This window comes from Schistocerca serialis, chromosome 2 (assembly GCF_023864345.2).
Source record: "Schistocerca serialis cubense isolate TAMUIC-IGC-003099 chromosome 2, iqSchSeri2.2, whole genome shotgun sequence".
Taxonomy (NCBI): domain Eukaryota; kingdom Metazoa; phylum Arthropoda; class Insecta; order Orthoptera; family Acrididae; genus Schistocerca; species Schistocerca serialis.
Genome location: NC_064639.1, coordinates 420973792 through 420995457, shown reverse-complemented (window position 1 = coordinate 420995457; position 21666 = coordinate 420973792). Strand labels below are relative to the sequence as shown.

The 21666-nt window shown below is 43.7% G+C and overlaps 1 protein-coding gene across 1 annotated transcript in view; it reads left to right on the top strand.

The window, feature by feature from the left end:
• Positions 1–21666, top strand: part of LOC126457279 (MFS-type transporter SLC18B1-like) — a 126444-nt gene that overhangs the window by 38576 nt on the left and 66202 nt on the right. The window lies entirely within an intron of this gene.

The following is a 21666-nucleotide window of genomic DNA, read 5'->3' as shown; positions in this document are numbered from 1 at the left end:
TCTCTGCCGAGCTACATGCCAAACTGCTCAGTCAAAGCTCAAATCCGCCACCAAAATCTCTCTCAATCAAACTGAAATGTCCACATATCGCTTCTGCAACAACCGCGAGTGGCGTCTGCCCGACATATGAACTCACATTCTCACGTTCAGCGACAAAATCTCCTCAATCTTGATAACATTTCGCACAGCGAAAGAAATTGTATATCCATGACTGGCCCACCGCATTCTTACATAAAGAATATTTTCAGGTCATAATATAATTACAACCAAGCTACATTTATGCGCGTGAGAAACAGAATTCTACAGTTCGTTGCATGACACGCATTAGAAACATTAGCCATGTTTTACCAAAAAAATGGTGAAGAAAGAAATATTTTGCATACAGATAGACGCGTATATCCGTTTCAGCACCGTATAATGTTGATAGCGGAAATTGAGGACGTTCAACGGAGGACCGCGCAGGTCGTTGCAGATTCGTCTAGTAATCTCGACAGTGTCAGATAGGCACATGACTGACTTTACAGGAGATGTGGTTTGCGTCACCAGATAGTTCACTATTGAAACCCCGGAGACGTATGTTTCCAACACTCAACCAGTATATTGCTTCCTCCTACGTGTATCTCGCAAAAAGACCGTGATGGTGAAAGCAAAGCGATTTTTCACACGGAGTCTTGCCTACCAACTTACTTCCCATTCGCAATTGGAACTTGAGGGGAGGGGGAACAATTGTACGGAGCACGCTCCGCCATAAGGCCGCTTGCGTATTAAAACACGTGAATGGAGGTACTAGAGAAGCGACATCTTTAACGCAATCTCGCTAGTCAGATCTAGTCTGACGATCCATATTAAGCCCGTCTGGCAAGTGTGGAGCCCTCAAAAACGGTTCGATAATCTTCCTTGCTAATACGCAGAGCAATACGCCCAGGAATTTGTCCCGCCGCCGCACAGCGCGTGCTGTCCGACCGCGGACGCCCGAGAAGTTTCGCGCGACGCTTCGGCTCACCTATGACGAGTCGAAAGAACGTTACACCACGTCAGTGGAGTCAAGTTTCACATGAAGTAAATTACACTGCAGGAAATAATGCAACCAGGCACAAGGCACTTGTTGCTGTATGCAGTATTATCTTCCGTGTAGTTAAAGAAAACAGCTGCAGTGTTCTCTAACCAAAATGGATAAAATAATTTACATAAAATTTCTTCATATTTCGTGTATCAATTGAACGAACTTCGTTCATTTCGAGTAGAGTAAAATTATACATAGTGTTTTGGATACTTTTCCCACAGCCACGATAATAAATAGTTATGTCCTACAAATTTGCAGATTCTAGGACTAAAGATACTGCTGGTATCTTTCTTATGAAACATCCATTATCAACACACTTATAATGCTATGTTCACAACGGTAGATAACAGAAGGCGAAACATCTAACTAGAAAATTGTTTTACCACAAAGCGAAAAAATTGCAGCCATTTCAAATTCACAATATTGTTAATGAAGTGCATTAATACCAGCAAATATTGATTATTAATTCGAATTTCTTTTTCCCTGTTCCTCGGAACCTGAATTATACGATAAATAAATTCTTTCGTGAATTTAGAGAGCCTTCATTGCCATTCCAGTCGGCGTATACCCGCCAAGTTTAGTGAAGAAGTGCAGGTGCATTTCCTACCGTAACAGAAGTGAAAAACCACTGAGCGAGAGATAAGCGAGGAGCTGACAAATATGTATACCTATGGAAGACATCAAATGAGCCACAGAATAGGGCTTTTCAATCGACAGCGCAAATTTCCGGCACCTCCAACTCTGCCTTAGGAGGAATACTTTCAGAATGACTAGTAACAAAATAAGACTACATCAAGCCTTCATTTTCGCTTATCTTCATCAGGGCGATATTTTTTTCTTATTTAAAATGAAGTAATTTGTGTTGTTTGTCTTAAATCAGTGACTGAAAAGTTTAGATACAAACTGTGTCGACGTTCGTCATTGCCTCTTAGAGTATAATACACGCAAAGTTGTTGAAAAACATGCTTCAACAAATGGAAGCAGGTGCTGATGGCGCTTGTGGACAAAACGGAATAGGACTTGGCCTACAAGGTATTTACCATTGGCAGAGCCATGGCCGCATCGAAGGCGTCGTTACGTAAGTAACGGGTTCCCTCGCTGCTCGCAAAGACGCCAGCCTACTGGTCCAGGCGACTCCACGCTGCGTCCGCTTTGCGGAAAGGCTGGCACGAAGTCGAGCGCCTGCTTGCCGGGTCATCGTGCGCGACGGTGCAGCCAAGATACTTATCGTGTTTGGCTGGATAATGGCCGCAAACAAACTAGTAGATAAATAACTGCACGTGCTGGGAGAAATTAACTCGGTTGTATATAGAGCCATTATGTTCCGGTATGAGCATATTTCGTTTTGCCGATAACATTGTAGTTCTGAGGCGGCAGAAGAATTGGAAGAAGAGTTGAACGAAATAGGTGCTTTCTTGAAAAGAGGCTACAAGATGAACACAAACAAAAGTAATACGTGGTTAATGTAATGGAGTCGAATTAAATCAGGCGAGGTTGAGGAAATTATACGATCTAAAAAAAAAGACGCACCACGAAGGAATTGACTGAATGGGACAGATAGGTAAACGTGACGTACGTGTACCGGCAAATAATTAAAATTTCAGAAAAATTGTATGGTTTATTTAAGAGGAAAGGCTGTGCAGATTGAGCAAGTCAATAACGCATTGGTCCACTTCTGGACCTTATACAAGCAGTTACTCGGCTTGGCGTTGATTAATGGAGTTCTTGGATATCCTACTGAGGGATATCGTCCTAGATTCCGTGAAATTGGCGCTTTAGGTCGTTAAAATAACTTTCTGGTTCGAGGGTCCCACTCATAATGCTCCAGACTCATAATGCTGTGGAGGTGTCTGGCGATCGTGCTGGCCAAGGTAGTTTGGCAAGCTTGAAGACAAGCAGTAAAAACTCTTGCAGTATGTGGGTGAGTATTATCTTGCTGAAATGTAAGCTCTGGATGCCTTGCCTTGAAGGGCAAAAAACGGGACGTAGAATATCGTCGACGTACCGCTTGTCTGTGAGGGTCCTACTAAGAAAGGAAATGGCGCGGCACCCCAGACCGTTACTCGTGGCTGTCAGGCCGTATCATTGACGGCAGTAAAGTTGCGCCGACTGTCGTTGGCCTCCGTACAGCAGCAAGCCCGTTTGCAGTGGCGTCGGGCACATTCATCGTAGACTGCAGTATTGTCATCGTGGCGCATAGTTTTTATGTTAATGTACTCGGAAATAAGAAACCAAAAGAATTTTCCAACTTGAGCAGCAAAATAGACGATTGTCGAACTAGAGAAGATATAAACTGTAAAAGCAATATCAAGAACTGCGTTTTTAAAGACAAATTTGCCAACATAAAATATAAATTTAAATGTCAGGATTCTTTTCTTGCGGTATTTGTCTGGAGTATAGTACTGTATGGAAGTGGACGATAAACAGTTCTGATAATAGAGGTTATGAAATGCGATGCTACAGGCTAATGATGAGTAGATGGGATAAGTAAGGAGGTACTGAATCTAAGAAGGAATTTATGGCACAACTTGACTAAAAGAAGGGGTCGACTGAAGACAATCTGAGGAATCAAGGAATAATAAATTTTGTAATAGAGGGAACCGTGAGGGTTGCAAACTGCAGAGGGATACCTAGGCATATATACAGAATGCAGTTCAAATGGGCGTACGTTGTTCACTAGTTAAGCAAAGATGGTGGCTTGCATCGGACATGCTAGCATAAAGAGGTGCATCGTACGTACCATTAAGTGCGAGTCACATCATGGGTTGGAAGGTGCAGGATGTACATGGATACATGCAGATATAGAGCAAGCAATGGTATCAGCTAAGTTTTGTGAAACAGAAAACACTGTTGGTAGCAATGTTCCCATTAAACGTCATGTCTTAATTGTGCGGGACCTTCCCCTTTCATTGTGCTGCTACTATCTGATCTGACCGGTCAAATTGCAGCAGCAGATTTCTCATTCGGGTCCATTGTTAATTATAGAAGTTACGCGATGGGTTCTGGATAGCGCGATCTGGTGTAAAGGGTCCTAAGCGCTGTATCTGAATGGGGTCTCTTTGAATCTATAACTCCTTACTATGGCATGCGGGTTCAGTAACTATGAACGCAGTCACACAATCCGACACACAGAATTTTTTATGAACAACATTGAAGTGTGCAAGGTTTGGACATCGATTATTCAGTCTCATCTCACAATAGATATGACCGGTTACATCAACGATCGTTGACGAGGTCCCAAGATGACTGCAGTTATGACGCGATCCTACCATAGCTACAGAAGAACAAAGTTGTAAGAGGTGTGATCAAAAAGTAATGGAAATTTTTGTTTTTCTTAAAGAATCTTCACTTCTTTAACAAACTTTGTCCCCTTCAATATAATCTCCTCTCAGATATTACACACTTGTGCCTGCGCTTTCTCGAGTCTTAGCACTTCTGGAACTCACTTCTCGTTAGTTTTAAGCTCCTTCAATGACTGTTATCACATCAGTGATGGCAAGACGTCCGAATACGGTGGCTGAAGCCACATAACTGTTTTGCTTTTGCCTAAACACCACGAGTAGGCATTGACGTGTGAGCGGGGCATTATCATGCTGCAAATTCCACGAGTGGTTTTGCCACATTTCTCGTTTTCTTCCGACTACTTCACGCGAACGGTGTGTAACTTCCTGGTAGTATTCCTTACTGAACGTACAACTATAACGCAGGAACTCGTGAAGCACTATCCCTTTGTAATCGAAGAAAACAGTGGGAAGGACGTACACACGTGATCGAACTGTTTTTTTTCGGTCATGCCACTTCAGGAAGGTTCTCATTGGGACAATTCCACCTTGGCTTAGACATCATACCGATACCCATTTTTAGTCACCTGTTAAAACTTTCCTTAGAAGCTCTGGATCTTCGTTGATTTCACTCAGCAATTCCTGAGCGGTGTCTACGCGACGTCCTATTAGTCGAAATTCAACAGTTTCGGAACAAATTTTGGAGTTACACCTTTCATGCGCAAAACACCAGAAATTGTTTGGCAGTAGCCAAAGGGTATGCCGACGTTGTCAGCAACTACCCCTAATGGCGATTTTACAGAATAATTTCCTTTACTACTTCCACATTATCGGTAATTAATGTGCTAGAGCTTAAAGGGCGGTCGTTATCTTCAACGTCTTCTCTAGCCTCTTTGAAACGTTTATACCACTCGTAAACTCTTGTCTTACTAATAGGAGATCCACCAAAAGCCAGTCAACATTTAGAATGCTGTGCTGCACTTTATTCCACTTTCCAAGCAAAATTTATTGCAAATTCTTTGATCGATCTTTCTCGAAAGTAGAAATTCGCAGAGCACTTAAACACGTATAACCTCTTAGACGGACAACAATAAATTACATATTCAAAACGGCTGAAGATACACACATCCGTCAGGAACATGTGTACCAACAAGATAAAAATTAAAATCGGATGTATAAAACCCGCGAAATTAAATTGCCGTTGCTTTTCGTTCACACCTCGTATAGTAGGTATGGAGTGATTGCATGACAAAGAATTGACAGCGAATGAAGGTAACTGTCTTGGTAGACAGGGTGACAGTTCAGGAGGCTGCCGCTTCTATCAAAAGGAGCTAAGTACTGTGCCTATTGGTGCCTGACGTGCTGCAGCAGCAATTTAATCGTGCTGTGAAGTGTGCTGGTTGGCGTCGAAGTTCAGTAACTCGGCATGGCCCTCACTGTCATAAGTGCGCTTCACGGACGTCCTTCAACTCTGAATGTTGCTTACTCGATCGCCCAATCCCACTTCAATGTACTTCTTACTTAATCGGCCACTCGATTCCCAGTTTCCGAAAGTACTCGCCCGACCACTCGATTCCGGATCCTGAATCTGTCTGTGAAAAGTGCCCTTCCCCGCACCACGCTACAGCTTTCTGTGCACTTCACATTTTCTGACCGGTCTCCTGCTTTGCCACCAACATTGGCAATAGTATAATTTCATAAAGTGTCTCCTATAACCTCCATCTATTCCGTAAACGCTCTTCTCCGAATCACCTTTAGCACCTGCCTGTACTCGAAAAGTGGAAAAATGGACTACACAACCTACCTACGAATGACAAGGTCTGTTCTTCCCGTCAGCACGATCTCTTCATCATGGGAAAGCAAAGGAAAAATACACTGAAGAGGCAAAGAAACAGATAAGCCTGTCTAATATCGAGCAGGGCCCCCACGAGCACGCAAAAGTGCCACATCACGACGTGGCATGTACTCGGCTAATGTCTGAAGTAGTGTTGGAGGTAGTTCCCACCATGAATTCTGCAGCACTGTCCATAAATCCATGAGAGTAGGAGAGATTGGAGATCTCTTCTGAACAGCACGTCGCAAGCCATCCCGGATATGCTCAATGTTCATGTCTGCGGAGTTTGGTGGCCAGCGGAAATGTTAAACTCAGAAGTATTCCTGGAGCCACTCTGTAGCAATTCCTGACAAGTGGGGTGTCGCATTGTCCTGGCAGAATTGTGAGTCACAATGGACATGAATGGATGCAGGTGATCACAGAATGTTTACGTACGTGTCACCTATCAGTCGAATCTAGAAGTATTAGGTGTCCCATATCACTCCAAATGCACACGCCCCACACAATAACAGTGTCTCCACCAGCTTGAACAGTCCGCTGCTGACGTGCAGGGTCCATGGATTCAGGAGGTTGTCTCCATACCCGTACATCCGCTCGATACAATTTGAAACGAGAGTCGTCCGACCAGGCAACATGTTTCCAGTCAACAGTCCAATGTCGGTGTTGAAGGGCCCAGGTGAGATATAAAGATGTGTGTCGTGTAGTCATCAAAGGTACACGAGAGGGCCTTGGGCACTGAAAGCCCATATCGATGATGTTTCGTTGAATGGTTCGCACGCTGACACCTTTCGATGGCCCAGTATTGAAATCTGCAGCAATTTGCGGAAGGGCTCCACCACTATCACAATTTCTTTTCAGTCGTCGTTGGTCCGTTCTTGCAGGAGCTTTCTTCGGCCGAAGCGCTGTCAGAGATTTGATGTTTTACCAGATTCCCGAGTTTCACGGTACACTCGTGAAATGGGCGTATTGGAAAATCCCCACTTCATCGGTACCTCGGAGACGCCGTGGGCCGACTGGAACACCACGTTCAAACTGACTTAAATCTTGATAACATGCCAGTTTAGCAGCAGTAACCGATCTATCAACTGCGCCACACACTTGTCGCCTAGGCGTTGCCGACCATAGCGCCGTATTCCGCCCGTTTACATATCTCTGTATTTGAATACGCATGCCTATACTAGTTTCTTTGAAGCTTCAGTGTAGGTTCTGGTCTTTTAGCGTCGTCTGAGTCACCCGCCCCACAGTACCGTCACCAAAGATGTTTTTTGGTCAGCTTTCTAAAGTTGTATACATCTGGATCCTATGCTGCTTTAACCCGAGAATAGCGTTTCTCAGAATTCTGTCACACAACCGGCGTGTTTTCCTCATCTGCGGATGCTCTGTTCTGTCTGTAGGCTGGACTGGAGTTCGCACTACGACCACCGTAACTGAGTCCTATCATATTGTCCTTTGTCACCTTCTCTCATTAGAATGTTAAACTGATGAACAATGAAATGTGGCTAGCTGAAAAAGGCTGCCACGTCTCAAGTGCTTTGTTCCAGACGCAGGGGAAAGAAAAGTGTGCGCCGCGGAACAGCTGGAGATGATAACGTTAAGACTTGAGTGAGCAGGTAATGAATGAAATAGAATTCTGCTAGATGTCTCTCGCGCTCTGTCCTAAGAGAACATTACCAGAGGAGGAAAACAGGCAAATGACTGAGGCAGCCAAAATTGGTTATTTCAGCTGTGGAGGTGCAATTAGTGGTTGGGAGAGGCGAAAATATCGAATCACATAAAGATAGCACAATATAATGCATTGTGTCGAGCAGATTGTAGACGTAGATTGTAATGAATACATAGAAATTAAAATACTGAACAAATGGAGATGGGCTCTAAACCAATTGGGCTAGACGCATTTCATAAACGTTTTGACATTAGTAGCTGTTTAGCTTCTAAGACTGAGTTTGCAACAAGAACAGATCTGGGTACGGACTTCTATTAATTAGAGGCTGATAACATTAGCGAAAACTTTACAATCTAACTGGTAAATATTGGCCTCTTCAGAATGGCCCTACTCTTTAAGGGGATTATCTCCCAGCGGCTTGGCCGACTCCGTCTTATCGCGACGGGATCATTTTAGCTAGGTTGCGTATTGGGCACTGTCTTTTTAGCCATCGCTATTTGCTAAATGGTGATCCCCCATCACTTTGTGCTCGTTGTCCTCAGCCATTTGCGGTTCGCGATTTGCTAACGGAATGCCCTTTTTATAACTTACGTTCTCATTTGTTTGCCGTCAGAGTTATCGGCCGTTTCAGCGGACGACGCGCGGGCTGTCGACCGTATTTTACTTTCTATCCGTCGTAGCAATATAGCGAAGGACATTTAACCTTTAGTTCAGGACCTCCGTTGTCTCTATGGCGTATTTTATGGACCCTCCTTAAAGTCCCTGTTTTTATCTGTCCTTCCTTCCGTCAATTGGGTTTAACGTGTAGTCGCTTTTAACTCTTCTTTCGTCTTCATGTTCTACGGTTCTGACGTGGAACGTGATACCCTAGTTTTTTCGTGCCCTAGAAACAAAAACAATCTAGTTAAAAGGCGATTTGTGAAAGAGTTTCTCTGAAAACTATTCACAAGGAGGAAATTAGTGGATACAACTACGACCTACCACGCGTTACGGAAATTATGAGCATGTTCGAACTTCAGATCGGAACAGCCTGTTGCAGCTTCTGCACAAAAGCGGGAGAAAAGCGTATCGAGCGAGCAGACCAGTGGATGACAGAAGCTGCCAAGGTGGCTCGCAGGACGGCCATGGCCACAAAGAAAATGGAGGGGACCTCCTGTTGGCAGAGAAATGATTTTTCTCTGCTTCAGGAATGGCTGGTCAGAGATACCTTAAACAACAAAAAACGTAACCCAATACTTTAAAAGCGCTTTTCTCGAAACCATATTGTTCAAATTGACGGAAGCTTAGCTTGAGAACGGTAAATGATTTTGATCGGTATTTTATGCACACACTGTATACTGATATTACAATTCAGCAAAACAATTTAGACCTAAACGGATGTTTATTATAGCTGGTAGGCGGGTTCCGGTGTATAATTGATATCTGCAGGCCATAAGAGCCACGCTGGCGGCTGATGGCGGTGGTCGCAGCAACATTGGTAAGAACATGACCGTCGACTGCTGTTGAGCCTGTAACTCTCTCAACGAAGTCCTTCTACAGTGATAATATCAACTAACTGGTCATGTTAGGAGATACGAGTTCGTCACCAGGTTGACTACGTTGAGAAATAAATACGTAAACGTGAAGAATACAGATGTAGGGTGGTAAGACACTTTGCTTTATTTAAAAAGCATCTGAGTTTTCACGTAAATTCGGGGGCCTTACTTTTCAGCACAGCCTCGTAGAATCATAGCACTTAGTTTTCAGCTCCATCTAATGTACCATTTTCGTGGTCATTGAAGGTAACCGAGCATTTATGTAGATTGTAAGTAGGCTGTTTAGGTTTTTTTATTGGTAACGCCACCTCTGTATGAAAATCACTGGCTGTGCTGTGTGCAGTCTGTGGCTGCTTTGCATTGTTGTAATACTCGCCATTGTAGTGTTAGGCAGCTGGCTGTGAACAGCGCGTAGCATTGCGCAGTTGGAGGTGAGCCGTCAGCAGTGGTGGATGTGGGGAGAGAGATGGCGGAGTTTTGAAATTTGTCATGAACTGCTATATTTATATATGATGATATCAAGGTAAATACATTGTTTGTTCTCTTTTAATATCTTTCATTTGCTAACTATCCCTATCAGTAGTTAGTGCCTTCCATAGTTTGAATCTTTTATTTAGTTGGCAGTAGTGGCGCTTGCTGTATTGCAGTAGCTTGAGCAGCGAAGATTTTTGTGAGGTAAGTGATTTGTGAAAGGTATAGATTAATGTTAGTCAGGGCCATTCTTTTGTAGGGATTTTTGAAAGTCAGATTGCGTTGCGCTAACAAAATATTGTGTGTCAGGTTAAGCACAGTCATGTATAATTGTTCAAAGGGGACGTTTCAAGATGACCATTACGTAATGACAGATTTACTTTTTTTTTTAAATCGTTAGATAAGCTCTTGTTTTCGAATTCGTTGGACGCTTCTCAAATTGAGGTGCTTAAGCTTATTCTGACTTTCTCCAGGTATACCGAGCGAGGTGGCGCAGTGGTTAACACACTGGACTCGCATTCGGAGGGACGACGGTTCAATCCCGCGTCCGGCCATCCTGATTCAGGTTTTCCGTGATTTCCCTAAATCGCTCCAGGCAAATGCCGGGATTGTTCCTTTCAAAGGGCACTGCCGACTTCCTTCCCCACCCTTCCCTAATCCGATGAGACCGATGACCTCGCTGTCTGGTCTCCTCCCACAAAACTACCCTCTCCATGTATTAACAGCACGGGTTCGATTTACTTCGAAAGTTCTCCAGACTTGAATGCTTTTGTAGTAATTTTGTAACGTTGTCATTGATGTGCTCTTTTTTGCAGCCCCCGCCATTTCATCTGGCACAAACTTTTAAGACAAGTGGCCTACAGTACAGACAGAATTTATCATTTCTGTAAAGTTCGCTCCCCAAAGCTGAATGTTTGCTGGTGGCTGAGAGAATTGACACATTTCGACGGTACGGGAAGTGAGTATATCGTCAACGTAGTAAGATGGGCATTATAGGCTCTGTGCAACATCGAAATGGCTTTTACAAATACAGTGCAGCTATAACTCTCAGTATTGTGCGAACGTTGCGGAACGCGGACGAGCTTTCGAAACTTTAACAAATTTGTAATAATCCTTTATCTCTTCTCGCCGTGAACTAATGCCCAATTCAGTCGCCCATGTGCGTCATTGATTCTGATACGCGCCATTTCACCGATCAGTGAAAGCAACATGAAATTCTGGTCTATAATTAGCTTTTTAATCCTCCACTCGCAAAATAATTCTGGTACGGGTCACAAGCCTTGCACTGACCCCGAGCCAATGATAGTCACAGCTGACACCACTGATAAGTTTTTTTAGCAGTTAGCACTTAGATTCGACCATTGGACCCAAATTAAGAAACTCGATTGTTTCCGCTTATCCTCTACATTGGGTGCTTGTAACGTCCTTGCAATCTCAGATGTTTTAGGAAACTAAGAAAAAGTACAAATAGTCATATCAAATTAAAACATTTCATCTAGACTCAAACAATAAAGTTTACTTCCAAATTAACAAAACTCGTCACGTTCGTCGTCGAATATCTCCGGTTCCTCTGTCAACAAGAGACTGCCACTGAATCGCATAACAGATGCTTGCGCTAAACACACACATTTGCCTTCAGAAATCGGAAATACCGTCAAGTGAGACAGCGGAAGGAAATTTGGGACACCAAGATCACTATGTGATATTTGCTATAGATCATATTGGGTACGTAGAATAAATGCTAGGAAGAAATTTGAAGAAAAGACGTTACTATCGATCGGACTAGTTAAACTTCAAAACAGGCGTTATGGTCTAAGGAAACTGAAGACGTTGTTAGCAAAATGCTGTTGCGTACGTACTGAGATTCTGCAATTTGAATTATCGTGTGCTGTCAGTCTTACGTGAGGTTAGGCTTCGGCACCCGTTGTCAGATATAGCTAAATACTCCAAATTATGCTAATGCGAACAAATGTTTCGGGCGTTGCTGCAGGTAACAACCAACACTTTTGATTTACCTGATCCCTCTACGAATCACAACTTGTCTTAAAAAGCCGCCGCAAATGTTCACCAGTAAATTGTCTCCGAGGATACAGAGACTACCCTCAAAGAGTGTTAATAAATATCCTGCCCATTTTCAGAGTCCCAAACACTGACGTCCCAGCGAGTCAGTGCTTTAGCAGTCGATTCAGTAGTATTTGCCTAAGATTAGAATATTTCCATTGGTTATCTCCTGACCCTAATTGCAAACCTCTGTCGAGTTCTGCCTCACGGCAGGACTTATCACGCTACTATTTGCCCCGTGACATGCCGAACGAGGAGATCGTTAAGATAAATCTGACTACTACATGAAGCTATCTTCAGCTTAGGGGAACACAGTACACCCGCTAAGCATCGGATACAGTGATCAATTCATAATACAAATTAGACACTGTTCGAACGCGTCTTCCAGAAACACTATCAAAGAACGCGTTAGTTTTACCCCTACCTGAATTACAAGCCATATTGGACATCTGCTTCTATAAAAATTCATATCTACAGGCTCGGAGAATGCCACAAAGCAATATTCTCCCCCTCTCTCACGGCCATGCTCACTTTAGATGATTTATACTGGATGCGTTCTTAGTCGTGTCACAGAAAAGGTCAAACATAGTTCTATTACTTAAACATAAATCTCGCGTAGTGACAGGAAAATGATAAATTTAAAGAAATCAGAGCTTATAAACAGGAGTTCTGAAACGTCTTTCTTCAAAACAGCGTGGATGGTTCGGTAGGGCAGTAATTATTCGATCCTGATTTCTGGAGAGTGCTTGTATACACACTACGGCGGACCGACAAAACCATGGAGAAGTGTATCAGCGGGAAATTTGGAAGTCGTAATCTGTTTTTGTCGGTGTGACCGGTTAATGGAGTGTGTCCCGGTATACAGCCGAACTGCTGTTCCCATTTTATGCACATATTTCGACGAACCTACCCCTTAATCTTTTTAATGTGCTGCGAACTGTGCTTTTACATGTTCTGTTTGGGCTCTAACCGTACTGTGAACTCGTATTGTTAGTCCGCGGCCATTATTTACTGCCGCCCGCTACGCCATTTAATACACTTACGTCTTTCAGAGCCGATAGTGTTTTTTCCTGGCATGCACATTGTCTTAGCGTTTCCCAGTTCTGGTGGATGTAATGACCAGCGAGAACTTAGTAAAAGAAAAATTCATTGCCGAACCAAAAGTATGATACCATCAAATGCAAGACGACCAGTATTGTGGTGCACACTTAAGTTACTGGGACAGCGTATTACAATGATCTTACGTATTCAAACATCTTTATTTCAAGACCCAAAGGAATTAGGCATTAGCTGCCAGTGGACATTGAGCAGGGGAACTACATCAGTAGTGTGTGGTATAAGTTGAGACACATGGTACTACGGGATTTGTGCCAGGGCAGTCTGTGCGGTTGTGATGACCACTGTGTCCAGATAGTGTAGTGGTCAGCGCATCTGCCTAGTAAGCAGGAGAACTGGGTTCGAGTCCCAGACGCACAAATTTTAAACGTGCCCCACTGATACAAATCAATGCCGATTGGCAGCAAATGTCTTTAATTCCCTTGTCTCTTAATACATAACGGCTGGAGGATCAAAATTATGTCCGATCTTTGACGTCCAGAACAATAGACACGACATATTTAACTTTATTTCGATAAACAGTGAAGGACTTTTAAATTTAAACCATGCTCGGGGCATAGCACTTAATTTATCTCGCTGGTCATTACATCAACCAGAGATGGGGAAACACTGAGAATGTGTACATTTCAGGGAACAGAAGACAATTATACACCAGTCAATGAGATTCCAGTCCGAAAACGTGTCTGGAGATGCCCTGGGCAGCGGTGGGATACCAACGTGACTGCTGCCCATTATGCGGCCTGACAACTGGGAGTGATGGTCAGGGATATCAATTCGTTTCATAGCAGGACCTTTCTGTCGACCGCGGCACCCTTAAAGCATAGACGTGTATCAACGATGTTATACGCCCCGTTTTGTCACCCTCCATGGCAGGCCATCCCGGGCTTAAATTTCAACAAGATAATTCCCGACCGCACTGAGCGCGAGTTGCTGCCGACTGTCTTCGCTCTTGCCAAAACCCTCCCACGGCCAGTAAGGTCGCCTGATGTCTTCCCAATTGAGAACGTTTGGATTACCATGGACAGTGCCCTCTAACCGGCTCAGGATTTTGACGACCTCACGCGCCATTGGGCAATTTGGCATGATATCCCTCAGGACGACAGCCAACACTATCAATCAACGCCAAGCCGAATAACTGCTTGCATAGGAGCTAGAGGTGGACCAACACGTTACTGACTTGCTAAACTTATGAAGCTCTTTCTCTTGCATAAATTATAAATTTTTTCTGAAATTGTAATCATTTCTTTGTCTGTACATGTAAATCACATCTACCGATTTCCGTCCCATTCGGATAATTACTTCGTGGTGCGTGATTTTTGTCTTAGTGTAGTATTTGACTGCCGAAAATAAAGTATGTACTGTTTAGACTGTTAATCCGGTCCATTATGAGTTCTTAAGACTTTTCAGAGAGCAATCGAACTGCTATGAAGTGGAGAGGTGGGAGGGAGTACGAACGTAAGTATAGTACAAGACTCGAGTGCCCGAGGCCGCAGCGCTCCACAGGTGGCACGACCCTCGTCCAGGTCCAGCTGTCCACTTCCTGGCGCCGGCCTGCCGCGCATCTGTTTACTCCGCTGCTCTGACGTCACCTTACGTCACGCTGGTATCAGCATACAATTATCTGCTCTTGTAATAATGAGGCAATAGCCGAGCGTCAAGCGTCATTTCCTATGTCGCGCCTTCCTTCAACAGCGGCTGATAATTCAGATTAATTACACAGTAACTCCTTGAAAATTGCATCAGTCAGAACGAATATCTCTGATGATACAAAGTTGAAGGATGTTTACCAGCAAAACGTGATAACGATGGCGCACACGAAGGCATAGCAATGTCCTCTTAGTTGACCTAATTTGTTAAAATAACGACGAGGTAATTTAATGAGGAGCCACCAGTTGAAGGTGAAAATGTGAAAGCACCAGTGTCTGCAACATCAGCAGAAGATGTAGAACCTAGCAGAATAGTGTCTCCGGAAAATGTTTGTCATGCTTACAGTTATCTGAAAGACCGCCGTTGCTTCGTTAAAATAGGTCAACGTTCCAGCACGCAAGATGTCATGAATCCTTCATGGATCTGTCCTGTTAGCTTTGCTCTTTATACTTAAACGATTTACCAATGCTCGTCGAAGTGGTCCTGTCACAGTTAGCACATGATACGGCGATTCTGACCAGCAGCCGACGCATCAACGCAGCAATTTAGCGGCTTCATTCAACTCTACATAACAGAGAAGTTGCCAACGGCCAGCCACATTCATTGAACGCTGAGAGGACTGAAGTTATCATGCTGACCAGGTGTCGTCGCGATCTAAGAGATCGACAACAGACAGGAAACATCGAACTTCCTTGCTCGGACGAAGTTAAGTACTTCAGGTGCGACTAACGACAAGAAAGTTCTTTCCAAGTCACATCTTAACAAGAGGACTAACATCCTGCGACTGCTGCATCAGCTCTAGCCACAGCTTGCCAGTATACATATTTGAACTAAGTAGGATCAGTCGCTTCAGAAAGATGGCATCGCATTTGCTTACCTCGGGCCATTACCGAGTGGCTCCGCTGAAAACAATGTCACCACCATCCCCAGAACGTCCTATGGAGTGAGGAAACCCGCAGCCTCCTTAGTTTTCGGCTGTTGCTGTGATTGGTTGGCAAATTCTAATGTATCGTTTAAACATACAAGTATTTACAAATGGAGTGCGAAATCGTATCATGTACGGGTTATGTAACGGAGATCAAACTGCTGTTTGCAGCGAATATGGCAGAGTATTTCCTGATTGACATACGTCGTTAGGGCGATCTAATTTTCAAATTTATAATACTGAAATTAAAGTTCGCTTGATATTAAATAGTTTATTCAATGACCAATTTCTACAGCAACTACTTGGCATCCTCAGATTCTCATATTTACAGTGTGCGGATGAAATAACGATAATGAAATGATCTCCATAATCGTAAAACGATCATACACAAGGTACATTACCTGAATAATAAAAATAACATAGCTCAAAGAATATAATTACACATCAGTCTCGTCTACATACCGAGAACATTCTCCAATTATAAAAATGCAGTTCCACACTGGTTTAGTAAATATATATAACCTGCTACACAAAATGTCCAAAACACCAAGGAATTTAGGAGCAAAAACAGTTCGTCAGTAGAGATGGGTCCTCGATGACAAGTCGAGAAGAGTGATACGATGCGCTTTAGAGCTCTTAGATCACTGGTTCGCATGCAACCCGAAAGAATATTTTAAGTCAATTGTAAAACGCCTCGACAGTCCTCGTATATGAAAACCAAATGACAACTAAGAGTATAAAACTTCGTCTCACGGATCAGAAACAGAATATTGTTTTCTCTTTGCTGCCTACAAGCGCTGCCATTCGCAACCGCTGTTCACACGCGTCACATTCAAAAACATATTTTATAGATAGACCACACACTTCTTTACTTTACTAGAAACAATGTTTGTATTGATACTGTCCATCTAAGATCCTTATTGCGCAAACTTTGCAACTTTCATCACCTTACATAAAGATGAAGTAAGTCCCAATCAGACTGTGACGTCAGTGTACACTCAGACATCACAGCCCTTAGCTTGTCTTAATTGCGTACACACTTCATCTCTCCGTATAGAAAACCTCGTCGTGCTACACCTCGTACTGTGGGCATACGGTGATATCTTCACTATCAGCAATGCTTTCCAAAAAGATCCCACAATGGAACAACTGCTACAATCAGATCTTGCTAGCGCTATTTTCGTATTTCGTGTAAAACTTTAAAAAATATAAGGCGCTACCCGTTGCGCCACAAAGCGCCTACTTAAGTATACTCAGCTGAACATGTTCTACAAAGGAAATGAGCTCTAAGATTTGCCAAGACTAATTATATTGTGCTTTGGGTGGTAGCTTACGACTGATAGGTGGCAGTCTAGTATAATATACGGATCCATTTGAAAAAGTTCTAAAAATCCTTGGTTTTGAGTGAGTTTAATGATGTATGAGCAGGGAAAAGAATGTCAGTTCTAGCACGTATCGCTGCTCTAAGTGGGTGAAGCATAAACACATCAACTTTTGCGAGGTTCCCACTCTCATCATCTTGTTACTTAAAAGCTGTAATTGAGTTTTCGTTCAGTAAACAGGTAAACTGTTTACAGAAAAACCTCGTAACCTCGGTTAACGCTTACAACACACGTATAGTTTCGTCTTATTCCTAGTCTGCAACGTCACTAGAGCTTCAGCCAATAACAGACCGTTATCGATCATGACTAAATCTTGATACTAAATGATTTTTAACCTTTAATCACATAAAAATAACATTTTGTGAGAATATTGGCCGTAAATACTATTTTAATATAATCTGAATAACAATCTGAACCATATTTCTAACTTAGGTAAATAGCCTATTATCTTTGCCTAGTCAGCAGATTGCGTGTAGGGTTAAATAGAGCTCATTACAGAAAAATCAAATCAGTCTGTTGTATTGTCAGGTTTGGGTACAGAATAGCTTAAAGTGATCCACCTCGTTTACATTTTACGGCAAAGTTAATGGAAAGGGGCACTGGTTCGTTACTTTCTATTTCAGGATGAATACAGGTCAGTTAATCTGGTGACTGGCAGAGGAAAAGTCGCGAACTTAGGGCTCTCGGCTGCAAAACAAAGCGCAATCTCACAGGAACAATCAGTGGGAACAACTGAGATGCTGCTTGCAGATTTAGGTATCTTTCTTTCCTGTCCAAATGGAAACGGAAAACATACTCCATCAGCGAAACTACTAAGAAAATCTGGATGCAGCGAACCAGCCATCTCAGCTCAATAGTACTAGGTTTACTCGCATGGATGACCGCGTCAACACTCCGTTGTTTCCCTAGATGCTCCTCCTACAGCGTTACACCGGTCGACACAATCTCCTCCCGTATAAGGTTCCGCCCGAGCAAATATTTTCTTTCCATTTGATACGCTCAATAAATGTTAGCGTGGTCAGACGAACATGGGATCAACAGCTCTTCTCCACCCACCCTCTCCTCCGCCCCACTACGACCACCGAGCTCCATGAAAAGGATCTTGAATGGGTTTCACTTACGAGCAGTAATAACTCACATAGTACTAGCAATACAAAACTGGTTAAAAGCAGACGTTAACAGCAATAACATTTTATAACTTATTTCGACTGAACTGTACATAGCTAAGGTAGGTTGGCACAGTTGGTAGAGGCGTGGTTATAACCGTATATGTCTTGTGAGGTTCTTAGAGATTCCGAAAGCGAAATAGTTAGATAAGGTTAGGTATTGCAGCTGGAACAAACTTGGTAATCTAATGCTTTTATAGGCCCATTCCCTCAAGAGCAGCAGCGCCTAAACTCTTCAGGGGAAACTCGCTTAAGGCTGTGCTAACATTTTCTGTTTATTACACTATTAGATGGAGATTTAAATTTACCAGCTGTATAATGGGAGACCAGCGTGATTAGAGAAAATCGTTAGGACAGGGAATAGTCTGAAATAGTTCTGAATCTCTCACCCGAAAATTACTTGGAGCGTTAATGAATGAACTGACCCCTGAGGGCAACATCTCCTCCTTACAAACGGGGCCACAACTTTGACTCACTGAGGATAGAGCAGCGAATCGGTCACCATAAGCCGTTATGCACCTTTACAAACATTAATAGGAATGTAAGGAAAGATAGCATAATTCTGTTCGGTAAGTGCGAAAAGACAGCCTTCAGATCAACCGAGCAATCGACTTCAAACGTTCACCAGAGGTTAAAAATGTATAGCACTAATGGCTAGAGTATAGTACAATACCCTTTTTGAGAAGTACATGCCGAGCAAATTTTTGTGTGGGAAACCCCACCGTGGTTAGATAGCCATTAGAAAGCTGCTCTGAGAGCAATGGAGACTTTACTACAGTTTTAATGTAGCCAAAGCATCATATACGAGTAAAACAAAACTGAACGAAGCCGAAATTAGTGTAAGGAGAGCGATTCGCGAGGCGAAGCGTTCAGAGTACGGAGTTGACAGAAAATCGTGACAAATTTTAGGTCAGTAGCAGGATCAAAGGCATTTGTATATATATACACACACACACACACACACACACACACACACACACACACACACACACACACACACAGACATTGACCGTCATCTAATTTCATATGACAGAGGGAAGGCCGAAATACGGAACACCTTTTTCCAAAATTGTCATTGAGGAAGATCGTACTGCGTTTGCTCTTTTAAATCGTCGCACGAATGTCAAAATAAGATACCGAAATAGGTAACGGGGAGACAGAAAAGCAACGGAAATCGCTGAGTAGAGGAAAGGCCACTGAATCCGATGGGACATCAGTATGATTCTACACACCCGACGATTCTCGTGGCCTAAGTCCCTGATGAGCGTAGCATTCCTAGTGATTGGAAAAAGGCGCAGGCCTTAGCTTGATTTCGAAGAGGGGTTATCGAGCAACGAGCGCAACTTAGGCCCCTGTATCGCCGACGACAGTGTGTAGAATTTTGGAACACTTTTCATGCTCACTTGTGCCATTCCTAGAAATAGAAAAGGCTCTCTGTAGGAATCAACATGGATTTTGCAGACAAAGGTATTGTGAAATCGGGCTCGCTTTGTTCGTCTAAGAGACCCAAAAGGCGGCAGATATTGCGCCCATGTTGATACTGTGTTCGTTCACTTCCAGAAAGCGTTAGACACAGTTCCACATTGCCACCTAGTGAACAAAATACGTGCGTATGAAAGATCAGACTGATTCTGAAGAAAGTTCAACAAAACATCTCATCCTTCTGGAGAGATACTCATATCTAAAAGAAATAGGCCTCAGCGGATGACGTCGGAAGATCCCAGAACTTGTTTGTTGAGGCTGTTATGAACAGAAATCGCAACGCCAGATAATTTTTGCGAAATACAGGAAGAGCTGCAGAGAATTGACGCTTAGTGGAGGGACTGGCAGTTGATGCTCAACATAAACGTTACGTACTGCGGTTAAATAGGCAGAAATCCCTATTACGATTAGACTGTATGATTTCCCAACAGTCGCCGCAACTTGTCACGTCACTAAGTATCTACGTACACACTGAGATCACATTGTGGCCACCCGTCAAAAGCGTGAATAACCACATTTCGCATCGAGGACCACTGAGAGACATGCAGAAAGATCCAATGAGTTTGTGGAAGGTACAGACAGGGATGTGGAGATAAGCCAATGTAGCGCCGCTGATAACTGCTCTAGATTTCTCGATGAGGATCCTTGCCATGGCACGTACAGCCCGATCGAGTGGACCCGCAGATTCTCGATCCGCGGAGTTTGCTGGCCGAGGGAGTACGGCAAACTCATTCTGGTAACCTTCGGATTACGCACGTATAGTGCAAACTTTGACACCTTGCATTGTACTGCTGGTAGTTGCCATCGTGCCGAGAGAGAACTGCGTGTAGGGGTGGACATGGTCCCCAAGAACAGATGCATACTTGCGTTGATACGTTGTGAGCTTCCAGAACGATACCATCCAGGGAATGATCTGCGGCCTAGACCCTTTTGACGATTGTTCGAGGGAGTTTGCTGTCACCCTTTCCACGCCGGCTCATAAAACGTGATTCATCTGAAAAGGTCCGCTATCGCCACTCACTGGACATCCAGCTGAGATACAGGCGTGCAAATTCTAGCCTTCGTCGCTGGTGAACAGCAGTCAGCATGTGTGAATGAACCAGATGCCTGCTGCAGAGGCAGCAACGTTCGCTGAACGGGTGATGGGAGATACTATTGGCAGCTCCTCCGTTCCTCTCTGCCGTCATTTGCTCAACAGTTGGACGTCTGTTGGACCTCACGCCTGTCATCTATGGCACGTGGTGCACCGCAGTTGCCTCGGTACCAGTTTTGAATAGGGCAATGTATTGTATATTTTTCGCCGGCGAGACGTGAACGATTTACATACAGACTTATCCATTTCGGAAATGCATCCGCCTTGACCTAAAAGCCAATGATGCCATTTCGGACGTCAAATCGCTCCATTTCCGCATTACGACAACTGCTCTGTTGTGCCTCCCCCCCCCCCTCCCCCCCCCCCCCCCCACACACACACACACACACACACACACACACACACACACACACACACACACACACACACACACACACACACACATGTTGTATATGCTCTCCATCGCCATCTGTGAGTGGTTGTTGAGGTTGACGTCGGAGGCGGTGGTCGCATTGACTGGACGGTGTGGTTACTAGCTCACACTGAGGTTACCAGAAAGCCTTCTTACGCCATTCGTGACTGGAACAGGAAGGAGGCAACGTAGCAGTAGTAGTACACGAAGTACTCACCGACGCGTACCGTAAAGTGGCTTCCAGAGGATGAATAAAATGTTAAATGACGAATAGTCCCAAACGACTCCACAATTCTACTGCGAATCTTAGATTTAGTGCAGATTAGTTTGTCAAACTGTGTTAATGATTATGGTTAGTTGACTATTTACCCTTACAAGGGGACCCTCCATATTGTAAATCACTGACTTTGATGCGCTTCAAATATGTTGTAGAGCCACTTACGCTGAGTACCTGGCCATCCGGTTTTTTAGCGACGGGCCTTGGTTTTTGAGAAAATCGATTTTGAAGTTCATTGCGTGCTGTCTATACCCGTAA